General features: G+C 36.1%; 2 non-coding genes across 2 annotated transcripts; one reads left to right on the top strand and one right to left on the bottom strand.

Annotated features, from left to right (window-relative positions):
• Positions 1 to 2,045: 2,045 nt before the first annotated feature.
• On the bottom strand, positions 2,046 to 2,117 carry TRNAP-UGG (transfer RNA proline (anticodon UGG)). Its single transcript has one exon. It is a non-coding gene; the product is annotated as a tRNA-Pro (tRNA).
• A 604-nt stretch (positions 2,118 to 2,721) lies between these two features.
• On the top strand, positions 2,722 to 2,793 carry TRNAP-UGG (transfer RNA proline (anticodon UGG)). Its single transcript has one exon. It is a non-coding gene; the product is annotated as a tRNA-Pro (tRNA).
• The last annotated feature ends 15,805 nt before the right edge of the window (positions 2,794 to 18,598 follow it).

Below are 18,598 nucleotides of genomic sequence, written 5' to 3'. Positions count from 1 at the left end.
GCGCTGGTAGGGTAAAAAGATTATTTTATTAACTAAGTAGGTACATAGATATTACAATATTTAACTTGTGTGCCGTTGTCGGTACGTTAGGTACAAAAAAAAACAAATGAATACTTCAACCCTTGAATTTTGGTCCCTCGTTCCAAACAAATGACTGTGGTATCATCATCATCAACAGCCCTTTACAGTCCACTGCTGGACTATGAGCCTCCTCCACTATGGTGGAGGGATTTGCCATACTGTGGTATAGTTAGGACAAAAAGGTGACGTTTTCTAAAGTTCAAAATTAACATCGACACTCACAATTTTTTGTTGCCTGTACCTACGGAAGTAGGAATGTTAAACTGTTTTATTACAAAATGAAAAAGCTTACATGAAGCTTACAGAAATAAAATGCTGCAATTTAATAAAGCTTTTACGCTTTAAAATATGAAAATTTAATTTGGAAACGCTGTATGTTTCAAATTATGATGATATGAATGTTAGTGATTCATAAACAGCGTATTACGTAAACGAAGCACATATTTTTCATGCCGGAATTCCATTTGGTAGAGTGTGGGTTAATTGTTATTTTGTTGTAACTCATAAAATGTTTACGGAACTAATGCAATATAGCTAGTGCTCGTAGCACCGTAAGAAAGCTTTAAAGAAAGGCTTTTATTTTGCTTATTTGCCAGCCTTAAGTAAATACACATTACTAATTAAATAAGTAGCTTTTGACCGCGTAATTTTTTTTTCTCACAGGCAAATATTATCAAATGCGTCCCTGTTTCAATATCTGGGATGAAAACTATCCTATGTCCTGTCCTGGGACTCAAACTATCTCTATACATGTTCCACCTTATAATATTCCTGCCATTCAAACATTGTCATCCATAATATTTCCATATTCAAACGAAGCATTTACCATCTGCATTGCGCCGCCCAGGATGTGAGGCTGTGGCGAACGGAACCGGAAGGAGGTAACCGAGCGTCGAAGCCTCTCTTACTTATGTATGGTAATGGATAGGTACCTGCGCTTCTGTGAGCTACACAGGCTGTGATATTCAATGTCAATTTTCTACTACTCCATTGTTAGTGTGAGATTGAAGGATATTTGACACAATTTTATTCTGAAGAGTAGTTAGGCTAACTATAACCATAACCAGTGTTTTTTAAGGAGTTTGATAGACTTTTCACGTTTGTCAAAGTTAAAGATGGTGGAATCCAACCTTCGTCTTTGTAACTAATATTTGAACATTGTGTCTTGACGTGATTGGTTTACAAAAATGATACGTTTCACGCTTTCATCAGACAGGGATCTCTGTGTATTTTTTATTCGTCAATCATTTTGACTTAAGTTTTTTACTCCTTTGTGTGCTTTATTAACTTCATTATACAGTGGAGCTTTTAAAAATAATGAACATTCGTTTTCGACTGATTCAAAAAACTTCCAAACCACATAAGGAATTGTTTTAGAGTGACTCCAGTTTTTGTCTTGATATTGACAGTTCTGTGTTACGATAAAAAGTACCTAACTTACAAAATAATTTATTATACCAACTATTACTTATTCTGTGATTATACCCTCCGGTGTTGGGAGGGCCAGCAATATGTGTTCAAACAGACGCATCGGGGTCGGAAGCGTGGGTTCCGGAGTGACAGAGCCTCACGGCTGCATTGCAGATACAGTTAAATTGTTATTGCTACTATAATAATGTGGATATGTACGTTTAAGGGTGACTTTTAACCGCCAGTATAATTCCAAAATACTGAACTGTCCTATGTATGACATTGACAGTGGGGCGCCACCGTCAATACCGGATCGCTGGTTCCGATTTTTGCCATGTTGGAAACATGGTTGGAAACCATAATTATAGTTGAACGATGGTAGCGCCGCCCTGTCATTGAGTTTGGTGGGACAGTTCTGCGTGGGTCATCTATAAAAGTAAGTATTGAAAGAAAAATGTTTTAAAAATAATGAAATCACAATGATAAAAATCAGGTAGCATTCGATGAGGAACCTGAAGTTTACACAATTTCAATTTCTGTTTGTAACAAAAACAGGGCCCGTCCGGGATTTGAACCCGGGACCACTCACACCCAAAGCGAGTATCATACCACTAGACCAACGAGCCGCTTGTAAGTACCTTTTCAGAGCACCACCAGTAGTTTTGAATAGTTTAAAAACACTTGAATAAACAGTCAGATTTAGATTTTTAGCTTAGAATGCTCATGTTTTACTTTAGTGTGAACTTCTCCTCCTATGTTCTTCTGATTAATTTCGTTGCGGATCCAATGATATATAAACGTTCCCCCGCGCAATGGTTGGGTTTTTATTGGCGGTCAAGCTGTAGATCCCACTTACACAGCCTAGGAGTTGCAGCGGTGGGAACGAGAGGTGGGAATAGTCTTTTTTTTACTATTAACTTTCATGGTCTCAATTAGGAACCAGGCCGGAGTAAATATATATAAACTCTAAGTGGTCACATAAGACCACGGTACTTAGAGCTACCCAACAGCAACTGTTGGCGAAATTTTCGGACATTGTGTATAAAGAATGCTTTAAAACATCGGTAAAATGATATAATAAATAAAATGTGTTGGGCATTTTAAATGCTAGCAAAGGCAAGTAATTATGTTCACCATTTTTATTTTTAATCGAAACGGTTGTATGTTTAATCAAGTGTTTATAAAATTAGTCGAAAATACTGGTGGTGCTCCAAAAAGTTTTACACAAGCGGCTCGTTGGTCTAGTGGTATGATACTCGCTTTGGGTGTGAGTGGTCCCGGGTTCAAATCCCGGACGGGCCCTTTTTTTGTTTAAAAAGCATAAAGATCAATTATTACCTCCAGCAATACATGAACATTTGGTATTTACAACTCGATATTAATTGTGTCCAACTTTTCATTATTTTTATTTAATAACTAGCGGTCGCCCGCGACTTCGTACGCGTGGATCCCGTTTTACCCCCTTTTCCCGAATTTTCTTTGCTATAAACCTCACGGAGCCCGAGACCTTTCCAACGAATGCAAAACCATGGAAATCGGTTCGTGCGTTCTGGAGTTATAGCGTCAGGGAGGAAAACCCGACTTATTTTTATATAGTAGATGTAATTTTATTTCATCTGGGCTAAGGTCACCCTCTGACGTCCCTTAACACCCTTAAAGCGCTTTCACATTTAGGCGATTTAGCAGCGCGACAAACGCGCGACAGACGTGCTGCCGAGAATTTCAAACAAGTGACAGCGGATGCATGCATTATAAAAACATTATAAAAACGCCGCGTTACTAACGCCCTAATGTGAAAGCGCTCGCGATAATTTCTCTACTATTTATGGGGTCTGTATTCCATTAAAATAGAATTACAAACTTATTGTTTACTAGCGGCCGCTCGCGACTTCGTACGCGTGGATCCCGTTTTACCCCCTTAGGAGTCGAATTTTGCAAAATCCCGACTTAGTGAGCACCTACGTTCTAATAGGAACCCCCGTGCAAAATTTGAGACTAGTGCCCGTTTTCACCATCAATCCCTAATTTTTAAGTGACCCCTATAACAACAAATTTCATATTATGTGTTACCATAGGGGCCACTTAAAATTTAGGGGTTGATGGTGAAAACGGGCATATGAGTCACTGGTAGTTTCTGAGATTAGATTCCGTCTGCTCGTTTGCCTCCTGTCACATAAAAAAAAATTCGTGATGAGTGAGTGAGTCAGTCAGTGACCTAAAATTATATGTATTTATTGTCCGTGGTGCAATGGAGGGAAGTCGAACCTTAATTTCGAACTTCTCCTATGTTCTTCTGATTAAATTTCGTTGCGGGTCCAATGACAGTTTAACTTTCTCCCGGGACAAACTTGACCTTCATTGGTTGGGTTTTTATGGCGGTCAAACTGTAGATCCTGGCTACACAGGCGTTGCAGTGGTGGGAACGAGAGGTGGGAATAGTCCCGTTTTTTACCTTAAAACAGACTACACACGAAGACATTTCACTCGTTGTAATATTACTCGTTTATCCATCGAAAACCATTTTAATTTATTCTTACTAAAGATCGTTCGGACAATTTCAATCGCCGTTATATTAAACTGGATTTAACCCCTCGATGCTCACGTCAGCCTGTCGGCGTTTAACTCAGCCCGGTTGTCGTGTCAGCAAACTGCGTGTGTTGTGTTAGCAGGGTTTGTTGCTGCGGGGCGGATATTAACACCGTTTTCAACTTCAACTTGTCCGTGTTTCTATGCGGTCTCAGATGGGTTAAATAACAAGGAATTCTCTTATTAATGGGTAGGTTCTTCCCTCAGAAGGGATTTTCATAAAATATAGAATAGGTACTACTTTTTATGCAATTGTTAACAAAAACTAAGTAGTTTAAACTATGTTTTAAGATCAAAATGAACGGACTTTTTTTCCGAAAAAAAGTTGAGTGTTTTAAAGAAAATTCGAATACGAACATTATTTTTCATGGCTGACTAACCATACGCGCTCGCAGAAGAAAACTGTGAATGTAAATTCATTCCCTTAAAATTCAATTAGGTATCACACGAAAACTAAGTCATTAGTGGCCAAAAAGTTGAAAACACAACCATATTCCAATTTTTATTGTAACAAAGACGTGTTGCGAACTTTTTGGCTGCTTTTGGTGTCACAAACTATTTGACGCTGACTGTATAAATAAGTGCACTCTTTGTACAGACGAAGATGACGATTGCCATAAAATAAGATGTTTGTCTTGAAGCGCTGGTAGGGCCCAAAAGATAAGGAGACTGTTAAGGAGGCTACCTTTTTAGGGTTCCGTAGCCAAATGGCAAAAAACGGAACCCTTATAGATTCGTCATGTCTGTCTGTCTGTCTGTCTGTCCGTCCGTCTGTCCGTCCGTATGTCATAGCCATTTTTTTCCGAAACTATAAGAGCTATACTGTTGAAACTTGTTTACTGTATTTTGACGTTCATAAGTGAATAAAATATTTTTGAATTTTGATTTTATAAAGTACGATTTTGCAGTAAAATTTTATAGTCCGATGTCCTGACTGTACCTACTCTTTACTGCACATCGACGTCAGATGCATGTCTGAACTGTGTCAGCAAACAGCGAGTGTTGTCTGTGACAACATCAACAGCAGCTGCCGTTTTAAACTGCATCCATAATGAGGCATTATGCTCCTAGCAATAAGAATCAAAGTCGTTCATCATTTAGAGAGATTGCTCCGGGCAGTTTTAATATGCGTGTGTTTTTATAGAAGAAAATGTTTGGTAAAATTTTTCTCTCGTGGTCGAAAATGACTGAGCAGTTTTCTAAGGCTGGGTTGCACCATCTTACTTTAAAGTTGACAAACGTCAAAAATCTGTCAAAATCTATGCAAAAAGCACCGGTTATCGTTATAGTTTATAGTTGTTCGTCACTTACCATCAGGTGAGATACAGGCCAAGAGCTTCCTCGTTGTGGATTTAAAAAAAAAATAGTTACGGTCAAAGTTAGGTGGTGCAATTCATAAAACTCATTTATTTTTGCAAATAGGCTTTTAAAAAGCACTTTTACACGTCCCAGTATTAACCCTACCACTGCTTCGGGACAATAAATGGGCCAGTGCTGAGAAGAAGCAGCGCAAGAAACTCAGTCACTATTCTATTAACTCAGCCTAAAACTATACTTAACATCAAATAAACCGCACCTTCCGCGATGTGAACTTTAAATATTTTCTTCTGATACAATCATGGTGCCCCAACAATATTGGTGTTATTTTAAAGCCCAATAAATACCCTTAAAGAAAAACACATTTAATTTCTAAATACATTATTAACATATATACCATAAATGTGACTTGAAAAAAGACCTCACTTTGGGCTCACCTCTGGAATCAACTAGACCAAATTTTATGGTTATAAAACCAAATAATGATCACACGTGTCTTCTTTAACAGATGGATTGTGATTAATCCCAACTTAACAGTTTTATAGCCATAAAAGTTGGCTCAAGCGTAACTACCTATTTTCTGAAGAAGTGAGTCTTTATCCTTCTAAAAACACATTTTTGGGGTAAATAAAAACCTTTTCTTTAATGAATAGAAGTTTAGAAGTGGGTGAGGTGCGATTTATTTGATGTCGAGTGTAGTATTTTGCTATGGGTGAAATAGAAGGAAGGAAAGATCGGACAAATTAATGACGAATAAAAAATAAGTGTTTCATCATAAAAGGCATTTTGTACTTATATTTGTCAATCTACTCGTCCGTATCAACCTTGGTGTATTTCAGCTTGAAAAAGAAAAAGCGAACTAAGTTTACATTGCAGAATTTCATGGCAAAAATAAACATATCCTGCAAGATTTACCACACAAAACATAGCTACCAAAACACACTTTTTGCCTCTTAAAATTAGCATTGCTAAATATATTGTACGATATCAGCAAAAAATTAGTATATAAACGACCCGCGACCACGTCCGTCAGTTGTTTCTTTAGTCAGTTGTTTCTTTAACAAAGTCTTGGCACTTGGCGCACTGCCAAGAGTTCCTTTAGCGGACATTACAATTTAGCACTTTGCAGGCCTCGTGAATAATTTACTGAGGACTTGTAGGCATATTCGTTAACAAGTTAGTAGCAGTTCAAAGGACATCAGGTTGTTTTTGAAAAATTGCAGGAGGTGTCATTATCTAACTAAACAGTTCTTAATACGGAAAATTAAATTATCGCGCGTATTCACAAAGATTACTATGGGGTCTCACAGTGCGCGTAGATGCACAGGGTGAAACACGAACCAATCACAGAGCTCTATTCAACGCTGTGCGTTCGATTTGCTGTTCTGTTTGTTAAGCTTAATAATTGCGAGCGTTTTATAGACGTTTTTTTTCGTGTGGTAAAAATTAAAGGATTATTGTGGTTTTCAACTCAGAAGCTTCGTCAATTTTTTTTTATGTTAAACCCCTTCTAATGTGACATGGTAGACATACCTACTTGTACCTAATGATATGGAATTTATTATGTACCTAATGAGAGCAAAAAACTGCGTTCGCAACTGACAGTACAAAATTCCAAAAGTATTGATTTTGATTTAATTTCAGACGCAAAAAGCCACGTCATATGCACCATGCGGAAAATGATCATTTTCCATCCATATTATTAACACGGTTAACGTAAAATTTAATTCTTCTGATTCTTCTAACGTACCATACTTCATTGTGAATCCGCCAGGGGCAAGTGTTAATGTCACTAGGTTTTACATCGACGTTAGTGTCAAGTTTTTTTTGAACATAAGTTAATTATTTGCCTCATTGTTAATTTTAATGAATTAAACATCCAAATTTTCTCAATACACTTTCTTCTTCAGGGTATGCTTATTCTAATGAATACATTTTATCTTCTTACTTATAGCCTGACCAGGAACATAAAAACCCTGGCATAGAGGCGCTTCAATTGCATTTGATAGTGCAACACTGGGTACAGTCGTACCTGTATTAAATTAATAGGCTAACTTTATGTATCAGGATTCAGGATTATAAGCTTATTTAATATTTTCATAAATTAACAAAAACGTATTATATTATAGGTAAACTGGTTTAAATAAATTAAATGAAACCATCAATCGAGCAAGTAGGATTTTATTATTATTCATCAATAATCAAATTCTGAACTTGAATATTTAACTACAATGTCTGCTCATGAGCGCTTCAAGCTCGGTACTTCTTTCCCAATTCCATAAAATTCAATACTTACAAAGTGACAAAAAACTTTAAAATAGGTAGTTGAAACAAACCACAGCTAATTTTCATAGTTGACTGTACTATACGATAAACATGTCAGTCAATTTGACAACCTTTGTCGGAAACATTATTCAATGAAAATATTGTCCGAACCCTTAGTATTTCTCTTCGACAAATACTTTAACACATTGTGAACCACTTTTTATCTTCTTACTTAGAAATAAATTTGTTGTAATATTAGTTCAAAGTTGTGCCTTCGCGAGTTACCTGGAAATCGGGCTTTCGAAATTCGCTGTTTTCGTAGGCAAAAATCCAATTTGAACGAGATTTTGTCAATAGACATTCCGTAAAAACGTATGATAATTACGATGATATAAGTCAAAAGAAGCTATAACAATAAATTATATGACTAAAATCATTTCGAAATCTGCCAAATTCTCGATTTCTGCATGAAAAATGTGACAACGCTCTTAAGTTGCCGATACAAACAAAAAAACAGAAATATTTGAATAATGGTGGTCGTGGTAATGTAAAATATCATAAGGGGTGTCAATATTCGAAGAATTTCGTAATTTATTCAAAAATCAAAATCAAAAAATATTTATTCAGTTTAGACCACAAGTGGCACTTATGAACGTCAATAGAAAATAATAAAAAAAGAAAAGGTAGCCCTTATGGGGCACTTTACATGTCTCCTTATCTTTTGGGCCCTACCAGCGCTTCGAGACAAACATATGGCAAGTGCTGAGAAGAAACGCCGGAACAAACTCAGTCACCACTTATTGCCAGGAATTATCTAACGGTAAGAATAGTCAAATTAAGTACATCAAATATGTGCAGACTGAACTGACCACGCATCCTTGTCATCAATATATGTAGTCTCGAACCTTGTAGTACCCTTTGGACATAAGGGTATTTTTTATATATAAGTCGGTATAGTTGATATAACAGGTGGATTTGATGAGTGCTGTTGACAACGTCACTCTTGTGGTGGAGTTTTGGGCTGACACTGTGTAGGTTTGTTGTCGACACGAAAAGAAGAAGAAGAATAACAGACACTACCTACAATAAACAATTAAAACAATGTTAATAACTTCACAATCCCGGTTTTTGTCCACTAAGAAAATTAAAGAGCGATTGATAAGGCCAAATAAAATTGTTCCCTGCCATTTATAATGTTGAAAATTTGATGTCATGTCAGCTGAACTGGGCTTTAAAGGGCTTGTCAATTTCATATCAGGCAGTGAAATAGTGAAAATAGTCTGTACATTGAATGAATAACNTACTCAACATCATACTAAGTTCACTTTACGAAACGTTCACAAGGGCGCAGTTGTAGTTTTCGTACTAAATCTTTTGATGGCGATTCGAACTCGAAAGTTTTTCGTGCTAGCCGTACTATAGTTGTTGCAATTCACGAAGGCGAGTGAGCTTCATGTGTGGTGGCTCGCTACTGTTCGTTTTTTTAAAGTTTTGATAGACATTCCACTATCGTTATGTGCATGTACACGTACACATACAAGTAATGCTCACTCGCCTTCGTGAGTTGCAAGAACTACTGGTAGAGTCAGCATTGTGGTGGTTGATTTGAGTTTCAGTGAGGAATTTCTTTACTACGCTCTACATTTGCTTCTCACAAGTTATAACATTATTAACTGACCATGCTTTGGTCCTTTTTCACCTTTTAGTTTTTCTGTTTCGTTCGTTTCAGCCAAATGACGTCCACTGCTGGACAAAGGCCTCCCCCAAGGTTTTCCACAATGAACGGTCCTGCGCTTTTCCTGTAGTTTTTCTGTTTAGTTATGGATAATTCACACACCTGAAAATAATATACCTAGTTAAAAACTGAAATACATCAAAGTTTAAAGGAGAAATATAGAAAGAAAGAAAGAAAGAAACATTTATTGCCATGGACATCACAGAAGACAAAAGATGTAAATAATAGAAAAAAAAGTAAATAAGACATAGGTGACATAAAATAAAACATACAATGAAAGTGAAAGTAAAACTGAGCAGTGCCACCCTGTCGCACAGCGATGTCCATCGCAATGGGACCCCACTCAGCATATGCCATGGCCCCCGGTGAGGGAGGCCACGACGCTGGTTTTCAGTGTGCCCCATGCCGAGTGGGAGTCACGGACACTAACCTATACTGCATAAAATATACATACATAAATAATAATAATAGTGCGCGTATAAATTTTAAGTGTAAGTACAGTATAATATTATTATAAAGAAAAGATGTAATAAGATATTATAAATAAAACGATAATATTTGAAAAACAAAACTGTGTGGGTGTACATAATAAATAAATTGTAATGTAATAAAGTGTTTGTGTATACAGTGATTGTGTGTGTCTAACTGTCGACGACCACAAAACCGTCACGTGCGATCGAACCATTTTGCGTGGTTGTGTCTATTCATAGCGTCAGGTAGGTGAATCAGATTGGCCCATAATCCTGAGCGCGTTAGTCGCATCGCCTACCCACAATAATTTCTAGGTTAATTGTTGCGTTTTGATACATATATTTTATGTCAGGTATATCTTTCCTTGACCAGTCCCCGAAGGCAGCGCCTGTTCACAGACATGACGTGTGAACCAGCCATCGCTTCACTCGACCATATTGTAGGGAATGTAGCGACCCGCCTCACACGCCACTACCCCAAAGACATTTTAGTGAGCATGACAAGTCCAAGATACCCTTCTGACTAAGTGCCAGATATAATTCATTTCATTAGATTCATTTTTGTGTTTAATTCTACTGGCCTAATAAATATTTATTCGTTTATAAACATTTTTGTGCCTGACTGTACATTTGATTAAAAATTGCTTCCAATCGAATTTAACTGACCGGGGGCGTCGACCACGGGTGCGTCGAAAACTGGGGGACTCGGCCCTGACCCAAAAAAATGTCTTAAAGCTACCTCACGTAACCTAAATAGGTACAAAGACATGAACTATAGCTATAAACATGAATACTGCACTCATCACACTACCATTTATTGTCCCTAGCAGGATTCGAATGTGCCATTACAACTAGCATTGTAATCCATGCCCTAACTAACTTTCAACCTTGCTTACTGGTAACATTAATGTATTTGCCAGGGTTTCAAAACAAAGATCAAAGGGCAAATTCTAACATCCCAAGCTAGGCTTCGTTAGAGCACTAATTAGCCTGCATTCTAGCCTTGCTTTTGTCTGAAAGAGACGGCAGACTTCCGCACACTCTGTCTCGCTCTAACTCTTTGTCATTGAGATGAATGGTTTCCATCAGCTAAATAAATACCTTTTGTGCTATTGTTTAGATGTATCTCAAAGGTGATTACTGAGAGCACTATTGGAGTATCTTAAAAAGGATTATGGTTTGAGGAAAACATGTTCTTTATAAGTAACATTGAAAGAGAAATATTTCATAACATAAACTCAGTTGGCACAAAACTATACTCGTATATTTATTATGTCTACTATTATAAGTAGAAATGATTTTTTACAACAGTAAAAATAACTGGACACAAAGAATAATATGGCTTGAAAACTCTACATTATTTAAAAAAATGAAATGTCTGTTTATCTAAGTTAATTAAGGTGTGTGTACCTGGATTAAATATTAATTTGGGAATCATAATTTGCATAATTATTGTTTTAACGTGTTACTTAAACCACAATTATTATTTTTATTTGAATTTCCTTTAACTAAGGAAAGGCAGCGCAAGACCGGTCGTTATAGAAAACCTTGGGGAAGGCCTTTGTCCAGCAGTGGACGTCAATTGGCTGAACGAACGAAGGTATTTTCAGAGATTTTTGGAAATGAAAAGTCCTGGATGATTTCATAATACCATGGTTAAAAATAATCATCCATACTTACTTACATTTTATCTTACTACCTGGGCTAAAAGAGGGTTATAATGTATTTTTCATGGGTTTCAGAAAATATCCTACTAATATTATAAATGCTAAAGTTTGGATGTCTGAATGTTTGTTACTCTTTCACGCAAAAACTACTGAACGGATTTTGATGAAACTTTACAGTAATAATAATAAATAATAAATACTCTTTATTGCACACCAGAAAAAAAACAGTATCATTGTTTATAACCCAGAATAACATAATATAGGCTATAATTAATGACGATCTGTGACAAACGAAATTCCACGCGGGTGAAGCCGCGGGCAAAAGCTAGTATTTAAATAAAAAGAACCTCATATCGATGNAAACATACATGTTGATGGTGAAAACGGGCATATGAGTCACTGGTAGTTTCTGAGATTAGATTCCGTCTGCTCGTTTGCCTCCTGTCACATAAAAAAAAATTCGTGATGAGTGAGTGAGTCAGTCAGTGACCTTAAAACCTTCCTATACCCGCGCGTTGGTCTCTCAGACCGACGAACTAATAATTCGGAGTTTTTTCAAAAAGTATTAACTCTATGACTTTGCGGTTTTTAGTAGCTTCATGATTTGTGGCCTGCCATTGTTTAGTGTTGTTCAATCGCTGCTGCCAAGTGTACGTGTGTCACTTTTTACTGTTATTCGGTCTGTGAGACCGACGCGGGTATACGTGTTTCTACTTCAGGTATGTTACTATTGTTTTATTTCACAATATTACTCAATAAAATGTATCGTCATATTTTAGTGGCGTTTCATATCAATTAAGTATTACTGTATTTTATTATTATTAATTTGTTTTAGCCATTTCTGTCGTCATAATGAACGAAGCAAGGATAAGGGCGCTGTTAGAATGTGAAGATTCGAACTCCAAATATGATGACCAGAGTGACAGTGATGAGGCTGTTTTGTTCTTTTATATTACTAAGGATACTTCCATTTATTATATTTTATAGTAATTTTTTAGGCTTCAAAAGAAAAAAAGTTTATTTTTGTTATTAAAGGCTGATGTAAAATTTTGTTGAAATTTTAAGTCTGATTTAAAGGCTGATTAAATCAAAATATCTATAAATATAAAATTTATTTTAATTTTTTTATGCAATTATAACCTTAACGTATAATTTAAAGAAAATTATAGTACAATACAGTACACAATTATACTATAAAACACGAGCTCAACTTTCGGTCTGAGAGACCGTGCGCGGGTATATGTGTAATGCTTTTTGGCGCGGGTATACGAAGGTTAAAACAGACTACACACGAAGAGATTTCACGGATGATATTACTCATATCAATCGAAAACCAATTTATTTTTATTCTTACTAAAGATCGTTCGGACAATTTCAATCGCCGTTATATTAAACTGGATTTAACCTCTCGATGCTCACGTCAGCCTGTCGGCGTTTAACTCAGCCCGGTTGTTGTGTCAGCAAACTGCGTGTGTTGTGTTAGCAGGGTTTGTTGCTGCGGGGCGGATATTAACACCGTTTTCAACTTCAACTTGTCCGTGTTTCTATGCGGTCGCAGATGGGTTAAATAACATGAAACTCTTGTTAAATGGGTACTCCCCTCAGAAGCGATGTTCATAAAATATAGAATAGGTACTACTTTTTATGCAATTGTTAACACTATGTTTTAAGTTCAAAATGAACGGATTTTTTCCGAAAAAAAAGAGTGTTTTAAAGAAAATTCGAACACGAACATTATTTTTCATGGCTGACTAACCATAGGTACGCACTGGTAGAAGAAAACAGTGAATGTAAATTCATTCCCTTAAAATTCAATTAGGTATCACACGAAAACTAAGTCATTAGTGGCCAAAAAGTTGAAAACACAACCATATTCCAATTTTTATTGTAACAAAGACGTGTTGCGAACTTTTTGGCTGCTTTTGGTGTCACAAACTATTTGACGCTGACTGTATAAAGAAGTGCACTCTTTGTACAGACGAAGATGACGATTGCCATAAAATAAGATGTTTGTCTTGAAGCGCTGGTAGGGCCCAAAAGATAAGGAGACTGTTAAGTGTCCCTTATGGGCTACCTTTTTTGGGTTCCGTAGCCAAATGGCAAAAAACGGAACCCTTATAGATTCGTCATGTCTGTCTGTCTGTCTGTCTGTCTGTCCGTCCGTCTGTCCGTCCGTCTGTCCGTCCGTATGTCATAGCCATTTTTTTCCGAAACTATAAGAGCTATACTGTTGAAACTTGTTTACTGTATTTTGACGTTCATAAGTGAATAAAATATTTTTGAATTTTGATTTTATAAAGTACGATTTTGCAGTAAAATTTTATAGTCCGATGTCCTGACTGTAAACTTTAGACTGCACATCGACGTCAGATCCATGTCTGAACTGTGTCAGCAAACAGCGAGTGTTGTCTGTGACAACATCAACAGCAGCTGCCGTTTTAAACTGCATCCATAATGAGGCATTATGCTTCTAGCAATAAGAAACAAAATCGTTTATCATGGCGAGCTTTAGAGAGACTGCTCCGGGCAGTTTTAATATGCGTGTGTTTTTATAGAAGAAAATGTTTGGTAAAATTTTTCTCTCGTGGTCGAAAATGACTGAGCAGTTTTCTAAGGCTGGGTTGCACCGTATTACTTTAACGTTGACAAACGTCAAAAATCTGTGAAACTCCATACAAAAAGCACCGGTTTTCGTTATAGTAACGGTCAAAGTTAGGTGGTGCAACTCAGTCCAAAATTGGTATAATATTATTGCTATGAGTGAAATACGAGTAGAAGGAAGGAAGGAAAGTTCGGACAAATGACGATTAAAAAAATAAGTGTTTCATCATAAAAGGATAGATTCTATTTGTCAATCTTACTCGTCCATATCAACGTTGGAATATTTCAGCTCAAAAAAAGAAAAACAAACTATGTTTACATTGCGGAATTTCATGGCAAAAATAAATATATTATTATCCTGTACATCCACACAAAACGTAGCTACCAAAACTCACTTTTTCCCTCTTAAAATTAGCATTGCTAAATATATTGTACGATATCAGCAAAAAATTAGTATATAAACGACCCGCGACCACGTCCGTCAGTTGTTTCTTTAGTCAGTTGTTTCTTTAACAAAGTCTTGGCACTTGGCGCACTGCCAAGAGCTCCTTAGCGGACATTACTCTACGATTTAGCACTTTGCAGGCCTCGTGAATAATTTACTGAGGACTTGTAGGCATATTCGTTAACAAGTTAGATGCAGTTGAAAGGACATCTGATTGAAGTTCGTTTTCTTCTAAATCTCTCTTACAAACATGATACATCAGATGAAAGGAAAACCATGAAATCTTAAATTATTTCAATTATGTTACAGTAAATTGTATGGTATGGTAGTGAAATGTCGAAAATTTTTCGAAAATCTTTGATTGCAGTTCTCTTTTTTCTCAAAAATAAAGGAATGTTTTCTTTCAGTAAAATTTTCTATCTACAGTATTAAGAGTACTTTCCCTCCAGGTGGCATTACAAAATTCCACCCTGTATACTATCTTTAATTCTATACTATAATATTACGAGGTTTTGCATCAACGTTAATACAAATGTTTTCTAACCATAGTTCGTTAAATATTTGCCTCATTGTTTATAAACCGTTATAGGAGATAGCAAAAACTACCTGAAATAAAGAAGTAAAACAAGGTATAACTTTATAAGCACGGTTTTGCGTCGAGTAAGAAAATTAAAGAGCGATTGAAAAGGCCTGACATTAAAATGATGTTCTCTGCCATTTACAATCTTGAAAATTTTATGAAACGTCAGCTGAACTGGGCTTTAAAGGGCTTGTCAATCTCATGCCTGGCAGTAATAAAACTTTAGCGTGTAAGTGAAAATAGAATTAAAATTAGGTTACTTAGATTATAAACTAAACTGCAGTGTGCCATCTATTAATCTTCCATTGATATCTGGTAAATAATGTCTAATAAGGTCGTTCAAAAATAACTTAGTCTTCAGATAAGCTTAAAATATAAAGGATTTCAAATTAATGTAATAATTAATTTCTCTTACTAGGAATGAGAAATTTAAGATCGGAAAAATGTGTTTTATTTTGGAAAAATATAAAATACAAAGACATTAACTATAGCTATAAATATGAATACTGCACTCATCACACTACCATTTGTCCCTAGCAGGATTCGAATGTGCAACAACTAGCATTAATCCATCCTCTAATTAAATTTCAACCTTGCTTACTAGTAACATTAATGTATTTGCCAGGGTTTCAAAACAAAGATCAAAGGGCAAATTCTACATCCCAAGCTAGGCTTCGTTAGAGCACTAATTAGCCTGCATTCTAGCCTTGCTTTTTGTCTGAAAGAGACGGCCGACTTCCGCACATTCTGTCTCGCTCTAACTCTTTGTCAGTGAGATGAATGGTTTCCATCAGCTAAATAAATACCTTTTGTGCTATTGTTTAGATGTATCTCAAAGGTGATTACTGAGAGCACTATTGGAATATCTTATAAAGGATTATGGTTTGAGGAAAACATATTCTTTATAAGTAACACTGAAAGAGAAATATTTCATAACATAAACTCAGTTTGCACAAAAAATCCTTTATTTGTCTGACATTTAAATGTAGAAATGAATCTTTACAACAGTAAAAATAACTGGACACAAAGAAAAATATCGCTCGAAAACTCTACATTAAATAAAAAATATGATGTCTGTTTGACTAAGTTAATTAGGGTGTGTGTACATTACATGGATTAAATATTTACTCGTATTTGGGAATCATAATTTGCATAATTATTGTTTTAACGTGTTACTTAAACCACGAAATTTGAATTTCCTGTGTCTAAGGAAAGGCAGCGCAAGACCGGTCGTTATAGAAAACCTTGGGGAAGGCCTTTGTCCAGCAATGGACGTCAATTGGCTGAACGAACGAAGGTATTTTCAGAAGTTTTTGAAAATGAAAAGTCCTAGATGATTCATAATGATCATCCATATTTACATTTATCTTACTACCTGGGCTAAAGGATAATGTATTTTTCATGGGTTTCAGAAAATATCATACTAATATTATAAATAAATGCGAAAATTTGGATGTCTGGATGTTTGGATGCCTGGATGTCTGAATGTTTGTTACTCTTTCACGCAAAAACTACTGAACGGATTTTGATGAAACTTTACAGTATTATTGTCTATAACCCAGAATAACAGGCTATAATTTATGACGATCTGTGACAAACGAAATTTCACGCGGGAGAAGCCGCGGGCAAAAGCTAGTATTTAAATAAAAAGAACCTCATATCGATTTAAAAACAACTTACAAGGAAAAACCCTGGAATATTTTTGTTAAATAACGTTATACAAAATATTTCCCTGAGTTCATAATAGCGGAACAGGATCCATATAATCCGGTCTTCAAACAAAACCCTGAGGACTCACGGGTGGGTGGATTCTTTATTTTATTCCTCATGCTCGGCTTCAAGGGTATTTGCTTCTTTGAGTATTAGGAAATATTACGTAGGTGTAAAAGTTGAGGAAAATTAACAAGTATTGTTTTAAGGAGATTTCATGCATATTTTATATTAAGATGACTAAGCCCATGTAAAAATAAAGTACATAATATGGCATTACTTGGATATTTATTTTTACCCAAGGTATTTCGTCTCAAAGTAGGCAAAACTNCTCAAACTAGGCAAAACTTGCCTAATCAAGGAATGGGTTCAAACGTAGCTTAAAACTTGTTTTTAATAGGTACTGATAAACATCAAGATAGTTCCAATTCTTATACAAACCTTCATGAAACAAATAAAAAAATAAAATTAAATGTATTTATTGCCTTCGAATCTAAATAATACAGGAAGCTAATGCCTGTTTTCACCATCAATCCCTAATTTTTAAGTGACCCCTATGGTAACAAATAACAGGAATTTTGTTTACATATAGGTCACTTAAAAATTAGGAATTGATGGTGAAAACGGACATAAGTCTTGCAATTGCTTAAGGTATACCGAAGGCATGATAATACTGTGCAGGAATCACTCTAAGAATCCACGCAATGTATTATCTATCATTCGTACTGATTGGCTGCTGCAACGTCAAAACATAGAAACGGAAAACGAAAAAAAAAAGTATTAAGCAGATAATCCACAATCTTTTAATCTGACCTACCCTGTAGTAAATGTCACAAAATATTCCCCATCTCCCCACTACTTACATAGAACCCCTGTCAGACAAATTAATCTTTTTTCACCCCTTCAACCCTCTAATACGACCTCGTTAGTAGTAGGGAATTGGGTTCTCTGGCTCACGGTCGTTCAACATAATCGGAGTTTTAGTTTTCAGTCTAAGTGAATCGTTCAACTATAGAGCGCTCTCGAGAGGCGCTTTACAGCGCCTCTTAAGCGCGCAACGAGTTGACTGATTCACCTAGACTGAAAACTAAAACTTCGATTATGTTGAACGACCGCGNAAGTTGACGCGGGCCGCCCCGCGCTCCCCTCCCGGCTCCTTGCTCGTATACAACTTCAGACGTATTATGTGCGCTGATGCGCCGATAGATGGCGTTAACAATAGGTTACAGGTTTACAAATAAAATTTTACTGCCTTCTATGAATTTTTAATTGGTCTCGGTTAAATTGAAGAGGATCATGCTCCTGTAGTAGAGACCAATGACCGGATGATGATGATGATGATGATAATGATGTACTATCTATAGGGTAATAGGAATAACATACTTCAAAAGTAACATAATTTGGAAATTAAATCATTTCTATGCTTAAACCATTGAACAATATTTACATGTTTTTAGGAAAAGAGATCTTAGAAATGTATCTAATTTGGTTTTGGCAAAAAAAATGGGTCCGTGGCCGAGTCCCCCAGTATTTGACGCACCCGTGGTGGACGCCCCCGATTTAAATAAATTTAATATCATATTTTTTTCGGCTTTTGCACTAAGTACAGTCAACGAAAAAAGTTTCACAAGCTAATTATTATACTAAACTATGCATGTTTGACGCTATTTATACAATCTGGGAGCAAAATTTTAACCCAAAACCAGCAGTAGTAAGAAACAAAAAACTTTT

Source organism: Ostrinia furnacalis, unplaced genomic scaffold, assembly GCF_004193835.3.
Source record: "Ostrinia furnacalis isolate ACB-3 unplaced genomic scaffold, ASM419383v2 OfSCF2824, whole genome shotgun sequence".
In the NCBI taxonomy this organism is placed as follows: Eukaryota; Metazoa; Arthropoda; class Insecta; order Lepidoptera; family Crambidae; genus Ostrinia; species Ostrinia furnacalis.
The sequence above is the reverse complement of the archived record's forward strand: the minus strand, read 5'-3'. Positions and strand labels throughout refer to the sequence as shown.